The 11,437-nt window shown below is 37.9% G+C and overlaps 1 protein-coding gene across 2 annotated transcripts in view; it reads right to left on the bottom strand.

Annotated features, from left to right (window-relative positions):
* LOC139147367 (uncharacterized) overlaps nucleotides 1–11,437 on the bottom strand; it is an 87,111-nt gene that overhangs the window by 39,594 nt on the left and 36,080 nt on the right. The gene's annotated exons all lie outside the window — the stretch shown is intronic.

Raw genomic sequence — 11,437 nt, 5'->3', positions numbered from 1 at the left:
ACTCCTATTTTGGTGTCTCTATTCCCGTTTTATGAGATTTTAGAGGCTATATTTTGAGCCATTGTGCCCAACCTCTGAAATAATTCTTAAAATTCACCGTCACAGTTTACTGTCATAATTTCAAACCTGGCAAGTTTTAATCAGTTTACCGCATGTCAAAATATTCAATATTCACCTTTTGTCAACATTGCCTATGAACAGTATGAAGGTGCATGTACTGTACATTTCTATCTTTTACATATTCCTTTCTCCTTAGGCCAATTGCTAACGATGATATATCCATGTATACTGTGTTTTGTTCACAAGTTGAATATGTGTTTAAGAATGCTGTAACAGTTGAGAGTCTCAAAATAATAACTATGTTGGTATGTTGAATAACAATATTAAATAGAGTATAAACAGTTGCCGCTTCTGTTCCCTGTTACAAGGTATACTTGTCATTATGAAATTCTGATGGCATTTATTAGCTGTGTTGCAAACATAAATGTCGACAAAGGAACGACGTTGCAGCTGTTACATTTGTACTCGGCTCTTTTCGAGCAAGTATAAGAAGCCTTTTGGTTTGGCTGACACATTTGTAGCATAGTATAGCAATAAATATTCAAATCCGCTCAACAGCACAAAACTGATGCAAAGTGTTTTATAATACAAGTATGTGTAATCTGCGAATGTGGGGTACTCCTATTTTCATGCTAACTTTTTTCAAAACGAGTTCTCCTACCCTAGTCTTTCTTTGACATTGAAGAAAATGACAAACACAAAATATCACTGTCTTGCTTTTTAAAAGAAAATGGTAAACAAAACATATCAAGATCGCGCTTTTCTCTTCAAGTAAAATGGCATTATCTTACTGTTTGCTACACATTTGTAAACCTATAACTACACAAACTGTCGAAATAAAGTAAAAATGTGTAGTTCCATTTAACAGACTGAGCAAAGTATTTCAAGTCATGATCATCAGAAGCCTACAGCCAGCGGAGTTCGGCGGCTGTGACAATTCTGGATGGGTTTCCGAAGAAAAGTTATTGCGCAGAATGGATTTTGAGGCAAAATTTAACAAAAAGTGTGTTTCCGGGCACGTGCCTTTCCAAAAAGGCGTACGTTAGTCGGGATTTCGTTTTCTTTCATTTTCTTCTTGTCTTGATTTTTACACAGACAGAAATAACACATTCCGGACAATCAAAACTTTCTTTGTGGCAACAATTTCCCAGCAACATCACAGTTGTGTACATTCTCCTGTCCAACATGAAATTTTAATGTGCACTTTAAAAAGGTAAACCTTATCCGTATCAGATAAGTTAATATACATTTAACATGCTTTTCACAACCATAGTCACAGAAAATTGTATAAACATATTGTCAGCTGTCATACCTGTCAAGCTTCACACTGGATGATTTCCAACTTATCAGCATATTAAGAGCAAACAAAAAGATGGGCCATTATTACACATCCAATAAAAACTAAGCACAGTTTTATACCATGAATTTCGGCCATTTGAGTGAAAACCTTCAGCTGCATAGTAAAGAAAGCATATGTAAACTTACCGTCAAGGCAGATGGTCTGATTCTTTCAACAAAGAATGATCACAATATGACCGACTTCAATAGTATTTTGGATGACTACTATGTTGCAAGATTAATACAGCTACGCACTAATTTTAATCGGCCATGCATAGGAGGAATGCCCCTCGACTACAACGAAATAAGTTGACAGCATATATGTTGTACATTATCTTCATACAAAAGATAAATAAAAGACAAACGGTCAAATCAATACTGTATTCTCCCGAACATAAACCCTTGCCCGTGTACATGCCACCTATGTGTTGAGGCTTTTAAAATGTTGTACATCCGCGTACAAGTTCCAACCCTAGTTTTTGCTCGAATAAGGAATCGAAAATGAATGACTGATTAGTTTGATTTGTTTGCCGATTGGACGACTTTAGATTTTGGAGATGTCTTCACTGAGCCGTATTTCAAACTATGTCACCAAAAAATAACGCAGTGATTTGTCGCCAAAACTATACAGTAATGTTAGTCAAAAAAGAGTCAGTGTTAGTGAGAGCGTACAGAGCTAGGAAAAGCCTTAAGTTTCGAATAATCACATGGTAAAATTACATTTTGGAATATCAAGATACTGGGCAGTTGTTAAAATAATACGATTATTCTCTTTTCACACTTTTTACCAGGGCTCTTTCTTGTTATAAGAATGTATGCACATAATCATGAGATAGTAATTTTATTGGGCATAAAAGTAGAATTTGTACTGTCTATTTTAAAGTATTTTAGTTTAAATACTTAAAAATATGGGCTTTTTTATTTTATGAAAGGGCGGTATAAATCCTAATGTAGTCTGGTGAATGGTCAATGTTTTGTCTCGAAAGCCACAGATTGACAACGCGTAATGGCAAAGTACAGTTTCCATTAACTTAAATGCGTTTATAGTCGTCTTAAAAGGTTTTTTACAATGTCTTCCGGTTTTTGCAACTTTTATACAAGCTTAAGTTGTTGTTGCTTAGATTTAAACGAATATAATTGGCGTTGCACGGTGAGGTTCTCCATAGCCCAAATACCACTGTATATCTCAGGCAGTCCCTTAGTCTGAGACGCTTGCACGTCAAGTCACGACAAAGCAACTGAACACTCTCAGCATAGTCAATACAGACTAACTGTGTTGTACGACCAGAAAAACCAAGAAGAATTTTCTTTAATATTTACTGGGAAGTCCCTTTGTGATAAACAGCAGCCAACAAAGACATTATGTCTCCATGTCCCCACTGCTTGAATGAAATCGAGTACATAGCATTGGCATCGCCTGCCACAGTGCTGCTTGTTTGAAGTATGCAAAAATTGATGACTTAACAACTCTTACTCGAGGTTGCGCGGATTTGTATATTTTGCCAGATTTAAATGAATATTTTATATTTTGTACCCTTATGTCATTAATGGCTTTAAAATGTGATGAGGATTGACTGGTCAAAAATGAGGTTCGGTAACCGCCAGTAATCCTACGACTGTTTTTGCTTCGACCTATAATCATATGGTACATGCCCATCACTCAGTATATTATAATAAAAACAACAAAACAGAAGTAGCTAATTTTTTGCAAGGTCGATTTGTTTTTCTAAGAAATACAAATTTCCTCTGAACATTTTATCGTTGATTGTTTAGGAAATATACATAACAATGTAGCCCGAAGAGACTGGCTCGCATTATAAATGACATCATTACAGCGTACTCAAGCATGTGTGCGGTATGGCTGTGACAAAATGATATTGAGAAAGATATCAAATCAATCGCACTTGTAAAGCTCAAGCTTTACAGAAAGAAGACGTCTGAAAACTTCACTAAATTATGTTTGATTGCCTTTGACATATTCCTGTATCCATTTCATGAAACGGTTTGTCATTAGTAGATACCCCTACACATCATTAACGTCATAACAAACAATGTCATGTCATGTAGCTGTCAGAATGGCCTGTGCTGTCGTGTTTGAGTTCAAAACACATTGTTTGGCTACATGCATAAATTGTCTAACTATCTAACAATCTATAAAATGCAACAGTTTCTTTTGTTATTTTGTAGTTTGCAGCATGTCGCTTGACATCAGTATATGACCGAACTGTGATCTTCTTCCGATCGCCAAGTATGTATTAGAAAACAGAATGCGATCGCAATAATATACCAAAAGGAAACGTTGAACAGTTCGACAAACTGTTTCCTCCAAACTTTCTTCAATGTGAATATTCTTATTTATATTGCCTTTCAATTTACAATATATGTGTCGCAAGCATGCACTTGTCGTCGTGAGATCATCTGACATTATCACGACTGATTGACATGTTTTCAAAGAGTGACAAAAAAGAGAGACATGTTCCCCACGTAGTCCAATCCTATTACTGCTGTTGTAAAATATTGTAAGGAATAATTTGACGCATTTGTCTTGCTTAGTTTGCAACTTGGGGCGTCACAATTTATTGAAATGTTTTCGATGCAACGGGTCTTGATCAGTGGTGAGTTTTTCGATCTGTTCAGAAGAGGACATCTTCTCTTTCTTCTTACCTCGAGTGCACTCAAGTCTTTCGTCAAACACACTGCACATGATCTACAACTGTGGACGTCAATTTCAAACATGTGCAAAAAAAACTATCAAAATTGTCGTATTACAGTTGCACTCTCTATCACTTTCTGCCTGCAAATATATACAGTGAAATTACTTGATGTTAAATTTTATTTGACAATTGTTTGACTTTGCTACTCGTGTCATGGAACAGTGTGACTTACACTATAGTTAAACATTGCGAGACTGGAGTGAGAAAATGACGTTTTCCCGCAATTGGTGAGAATGTATTATTATTCTCACCGCTGTCGGTGAGAATATTTAATTCTCACCAGTGAGCTGCGAGAAATGCACTCCTTGGTGACAATAAAGTATGATAACAGATTCTCACTGGCGAGACTTGAAATTCTCACCATGCACGGTGAGAATGTATCATACTCATCATTCACTTGTAAGAATCAACCAGACTCGCCGTCCATCAGTGAGAATCAACCAGACTCCACCATTCACTGGTGCGAATCTATCAGACGTGCTGTTAACTTGTGAGAATCAGCCAGACTGGCTGTTCACTGTTCACGATGAACGGCGAGTCTGCTTGATTCTCACCAGTGAATGGTGGAGTCTGGTTGATTCTCATCTATGAACGGCGAGTTTCTTGATAATTCTCACCAGTGAATGGTGAGTCTGGTTGATTCCCTCTCATCAGTGAACAGGGAGTCGGTGATTCTTACCAATAAATAATGAGTATGATATATTCTCAAAATTACAATTCTTACCGTGCATGGTGAGAATTTCCAGTCTCACCGGAGAGAATCTATTGTCATACTTTATTCTCACCAAGGAGTGCATTTCTCACAGCTCACCAGTGAGAATTAAAAATATATTACTGATAGCGGTGAGAAAAGCAAGAGATTCTCACCAATTGCGAGAAAGCGTCACTTTCTCGCTCCAGTCTCGCATTTTTTCCTATAGTGTTAACTACTTCACAATACTTTCCCGATGGGTAATATTGTCGGCAATGTTTCTTCACCGATATTGTCTCCTGTACTTTAATTTACACTGCATGGCGATGGTAAGCAAAATTCCACTGACATGGCAATGGCACTATTCTTTCCATTGAAAAAACAGTGATTCGAAAGGTCGGACATCAATGCAGTCTATATCTCTGAAAACCAGTGCTAAACATTTCCTTTGAGGACTCCACTAAATAGTGAGGGAATAGTGCGCCATAAAAATAAGTCCGCTTATTAGACGCACTTATAACTCTTTAACGCAATTAAATAGAAGATTGACAGAGTATGAGGCCTTTCTACAAACTGATTTTGGCAGCCTTCTATAGCCTTGCATCATGTTGATCTTCGTTCCAGTTGCACCAGCCCTTAAGATTTATGCCTCAGAAGTCCGACTCTCTATATTCAAGTGTTGCATATCTGAACAAATACCTCTCCCTTTTAAATGATGGTCGCAGGCATTCATAGTAATTGTCTTTCATAATATGGTGTTGAATTTCTAGCGTACAGATACTTGCAGTTGATAGTCAGAAACCCTCATAGCAGCAAGTGTGTATTAGCCCATACAATACGGAGGTGTGAATCTGAGGGGCAGCCATGAAGCTTTTAAGGACGTGTGTCTGAACTTTATGACAGCATTTATTTCGTCGTATCTATTGAGGAAACGGGACAATTTTTTTAGTATTTGAATTTAACGTGAAGGTACCAATAAAGAGCATCGGGAATTTTTATGGAACCAAACCAGAGGTGGTTGAGACTTTGGTGAAGAAATTATTTCATTTGAGGAGCTTTGTGAGCGATGTTTTTGAACGTCGTCAATGGGAGGGCCACTGCAAACAACGCAGTTTTACTTCCGCTTCCAAGTTTTCGGTGGCTTATTTCTTAGATGCCCTATTAACAATAAAAATACACTTCAACATATTTTGTCGTAAATGCTTGAAATGTCTAGGACTTCATTGATGGTTGATCTATAAACGCTGACATGACTACAGCGGCCGACTGTCCAGCCTTGTAACTTGAAAATGAGGAATTGCAGCCTTTTGTAATTTTGTGAGTTTGATGTTGCATGATGCAGGCTGAACACTCTCATTCACCAAGTTGAACTTGAAATATAATAGAGGTAGTTCCACTATAATAGTGTTTCATAAACAGACCTTAAATATGTGGAAAATATCGGCTCTCCAAACTACTTTGTTTTAAATCAGGATTGTTCCAACAGGAGTATCATAAGTATATGTACATCATACACATACTAATGTGCAGGAGATAAACTAAGGTAGGACTGCACCCACAGAGCGTGTTTCACTCAAAATCATTTTGCGAGGATTTATTAAATTTTGAGTAATTTATGAACCCAAGATTAAAATATTGGTCGGGGTTACCTTCTACCTTACCTTCTCAAATGGTCGTGACAAAGAAGTGTAAATTTTTGCAAAATTATGTAAGTCAGCCGATTTTCTGAATTCTATTGTCTCAAAAATTCAGGATTTCAAAACAATTTCCTCTCTGACAGCGTAAAATTTTGCGAAATTTTGTTTGGCAATAAAGTTATTACAATTCGAATAAGAGGCATTTTATTTTTGCGTATCATGATTTTATCTCTTTTTTGAATTTCAGTCTTTCAACCTTTCCATTTTAGGATAAAGATAAATAATAATACAAAATAAATAGTTTTTTCTACAAATACTCCTTTTTAAATTTCAGGAGATAGTGTCAAGTTTTCGACTTAAATTTATCATAGACACTGAAATTAAGGTTTCCTAACCGAAATGTGTGTACTGCCCCCTTCATCGTTTGAGTAAACTATTTCTCCGATACTAAAACTTAAGATTTTGTACCGTTTTAAAAATACATACCATGAGGTTTCCTTACCGTATTATCATCTTTGATGAGAACTACTCCTATACCAAGGACAATCCGTCTACTATGCGCTTGTATTCATAAGGCGAGTGGTTCATTTTACATAACAACTCGTTTAACAACGGGAATCCAAACCTCAGGAAAGCACAAACGGTACTATATTTTCGTCAAGATTTTGACTGAATTTGAAGAAACAATAGAATCAGCAAACCAGTTTCAACAAAGACCAAGCAATAGGCCAAATCTTTTGAACAAGTGACGAAATTTTCTACTGCACTAAACTAGGTATTACAATGTTTGTGTCATTGTGAGTGATTTTTTGACAAAACTGTCTATCCCGTGACCAGTAACCAGTGAGATATCCATTTCTCTCAAACTGCGTTTAAACAGTATACGTTCTAGTTTTCTCGGGATCTGTAGTTAAATCTTTAATAGTGAAAATTCCTGTATTATATTTGCTGATTTGCCATTTGTGGTCTGCAATCGGGAAAATCATGTTCGTCATCACATCTTTCTGTACGCATACGGGATGACAAAATGCTTCAATTTAGGAAATAATGTAAAGAAAAGGTCATTCTGACATCTGGAGTGTAACAGATAGAATTTCTTATCCATTTTGCCAGCAATTGTTCTGTTCACACGCCATGAACGCCTTCTGTTTCCGTCAAAACCTACTACTCAATAGTCGGTCTAAGAGAATTTTCTTGCCGGTAACCAAGACGACGCGGTTGGTCGCTTTGCATGGCTTACACTATTAGTTACCCGACATACCAACCCATTGACGAAATTTTAGGACTGCTATTGAGTAATCCCCGAAAACTCTCTGGAGGACGTTGTGTGTATCAGATTCCCGGCGAACAGGAATCAGTTAATCAAGGAATTTGTAAACAAAGCAGCGAGATCGACGTGGACTCTGAACTCAGAATATAAATTCTGGATAGTGTCTACTGAGCAAACACCTGTAACTGATATGAACTTGGACAGGCGCTTGTTGAGATTTTCTGTTCTGTTTAAACAGTATTGCCGGATAATCATTGTAGATTTGTTTCTTTTAGTCATCATTCATGTTGATTTTTAACAATACATTATGATTTTTTTCGTAATTTATTGTTTAATTTATTGTATTACCATTGATCAGGCCATAGTTTGCTTAAACAATATATCAATACCTCATGGATCAAACTATTTTCTTTTTAGTGCACGTTCTATGCAAATATTTAACCACCACCGTCTTTATTAAAGCGGGTGCCTGCTCATGTCACCTTGCATTGCCTAAGGGAGCGACTCAGGTTAATAGGCAGTGCACGTATCGATCGGTATTTTCACTCAGAAGAAGAGGTAACACACCCGACGTGGTAATTTTTTTTTATCAGCTCGGTCACAAAAGAGTTCAATAAATTTGTTAGTTTTTTCAAAAAACAGTGCACATACGGTGTAGTTTTACTCGAAAACCCGTGGTTTTTAGTTTCCTTACTTGAAAAATTGCAAGTACAATCAGCCTTAGTCATCTGTTTACGGCAATCGAGAGCTGGGTAGACTGGGCAAAAAAGTCTTGTCTTGGAGTTTTGAAATTCGCTTTCAGATATATTCATTCACTTTCCATAGGTGAAAATCAGGCAACTTTATCAAGGCGCCGCCAACATATACTTATTTGAATAAAGTACACTTTGCCAAAAACAGAACTGAGAAAATCGACGATTTGTGTAAACGACCCATTCGTCACACATCGTAGCGACATGAGCGAAGAAGTCCAACTCACGCACTGTTTTCTCAGAATTTTATAGCACCAGTACTTTGAAAGTTGAAATATTTAGCATCAGTTTTTGAATTTAGAACATGTTTAGAATCTCAGATCGCGTGAAAATTGAAAGAAATCGCACAGTGAAACTGTTATTGCTTGGTGCCAGCAGTGGGTAGTATTTACACAACAAACAAAGCAGAGTAATTCACGGTTTAATCCATTTGTCGAACGCAAAACTGGCATATTAACTGTATACTGTTGTCTCAACGGTTACAATCTAGTTACCACCGCACCGTTCAAGGTCAAGACGAAAATGTCGAAGCTTGTGTAAAACAGTCTAACTACCCGATCGAGACCTGTGTGCTGTCGTCGCGTCGGGCATTCACTAGAGTGGTCAATTTGCTGTCTCGCGATCGGCGATTTATACATGTTCTTTGTTAGAAGTGATTGTCAAGTTTATACTAGCGCCGACTTCAATATACAAACAGGACCAGGCCAACGGAGATATATATTCATCGAAAAAGCTACTCCAGAAGCAATTTTTGAGGGCAGGAGAAATTTTAATTTTGCTAGAGTAGGGGACATATTTTAGGTGGCAGGGGAGCAAATTTTAGGTTTTTGTCGGGCAGGGCAGATATTGGTTGATTGTCCTGTTGACAGCGCTTGGCGAAAATGAGGAGAGGGAAAGCTACTTTTAAAACGGGGACAGCGGGAATTCAGCCATGGTGTTTCCGGGGATGGGGACACAGGGCAAGTACGTATACCTTTTAAAGGTTACCCAGACTACTTAGCCTATCGATTGACCCAACATCTCACTCTATGTACTGCAAGATTGAAACCAAATAGAAGGGCACTGCAGTATGTGTCTGCATGGGAATGTTAATTTTAAGGGGAAATTTTTTCTCAGGGCAGGGAAAAATCGACAGTTTTTTTCATCACAGGGTAGGGTAGCTTCATGTCTGCAGGGGAAAATGGAATGACAAAATTTTGAGGGGAATTTTTTTCCAGGGCAGGGGAAATCGGCAAGTTTTTTTCGCCACAGGGCAGTGCAGCTTCAAACATTCACAGTGGGGAGGGGAAACAGGCCAAAATATATTAGGGGAATGGTTAAGTCGAAAATGTTCAGTGGGAGGGCAAATTATCATGAACAGCTAATTAATTACCCTCATGACTTGAAATTAGTCAGTTCACATTACTTGTCATGCACAATATATATGTTATCATAGTAAGGACCCCTTTAGAAGTGCCTGCACCTACAGGACGTCAGTTGCAAGTTTTTTCTACCTAAAGATGAGATCAATAACTCTTGACACCATGAAAACTTCAGTCGTTCAAATGCATTTTTGCACTCTGCTGTAGGCATGCCCCCTTTCGTTACGACAGAGATTGTTATTTCAAGTGTCAAACTTCGCTTTTGTGTTCTTGTCTTAAATATATTGAGTCAGTACCGATTTTATCAAACCACAGTCCCCTTCGATTAAACTAACGCTCATGCCGTAGTGTAGAATAGTGCGTGCTGTCGTCGACGTCATGTTCCGAGAGAGTTTCGACTGGAGTCTATAGTGGAGTTACGCAATCAATAAGTTTCGCTCGACGAGCAATACAAGCGCATATCGATTTCTGAGATGGTTTCGAGTCATAGTAACTTAAAATCAAACCCTGAATGACCGACTATATTTTATCCCCAAATCTTTATTCATCGTAATGTGAAATTCTCTACACCGTTAATTTCTCCACTGTATATGTAAGGCTTATGGTCCTGGCTTGCATTTTCGAAGATACTGAGCGCGAGTGCCAGTTAATGAACGTAAAAGAATGGTCTGACACGCGGTGTAGCTGATAGTTAGCCTTTCTAGTAATATTTCAGGAATTTCCCGATGTATTATATGACTCAACATTTTTCGTCAAAAGAAAGACTAAGTGTCGGTGGTCCGAAATTTGAAATATAAAAGTTTGCTATTGACCTGAAGTAAACCCGAATCACATCGTTAAATGTGATTTTTTAATACGTGTCCCATCTATAATTGAAATTTTCTGTTGCCAGCAACACCTAAAAATAAAGTCGGCAAAAGTTGAAGCAACGCAAAGACCTTTTGTTAAGGAAACACACATCTGAATGCAGAGCTAAAGAAGACCAATTATCTGTATTTTTTCGGTGTGTGTAGGACCAATGACCTATCATATAATCACTGAAACTACATCGCTATTTTCTTTTTAATGCATGTTCTATGCCAGTGACGAATATTGAATCATCATCTTCTTAATTAAAAGCGGGTGCCTGCCCCTGTCACCTCGCACAACTGAATGTGTTGCTCTCGTGGAGAAGCATCGTACACAACTTGATTATGTAATTTTTCGATGGGCGTCCAATCTATAATTGAAACTTTCTGTTGCCAGCAACACCTACAATTATAGTCAGCAAAAGTGAAAGCAACACCAAGATCTTTGTCAAAAGAACACATATGTGAATGCAGAGCTAAAGAAGGCCAATTGTCTATTTCTCATCGTACGCTCACAGGACGGGTCCGTATCCAGCTGCCTGGACCCATGACCTTGGCAAGCGAAGATGATATTTTCAGTGCATGCAGTGTGTGTAGCGCGTAGGACCTATTATATAATCACTGAACCTACATCGCCGTTGTTCAGTTGTATATTAAGTTTGTATGTTGTATATGTCCGCGAGGAAGACAGTGGCGGGATTGACGTCCTACGGTCAGGCATCCCTTCGAAACAACGTTAGTACATTTGTCGGCGGCAACTGTGTAT

This window comes from Ptychodera flava, chromosome 13, assembly GCF_041260155.1.
Source record: "Ptychodera flava strain L36383 chromosome 13, AS_Pfla_20210202, whole genome shotgun sequence".
NCBI classification, from domain to species: Eukaryota; Metazoa; Hemichordata; class Enteropneusta; family Ptychoderidae; genus Ptychodera; species Ptychodera flava.
The sequence above is the reverse complement of the archived record's forward strand: the minus strand, read 5'-3'. Positions and strand labels throughout refer to the sequence as shown.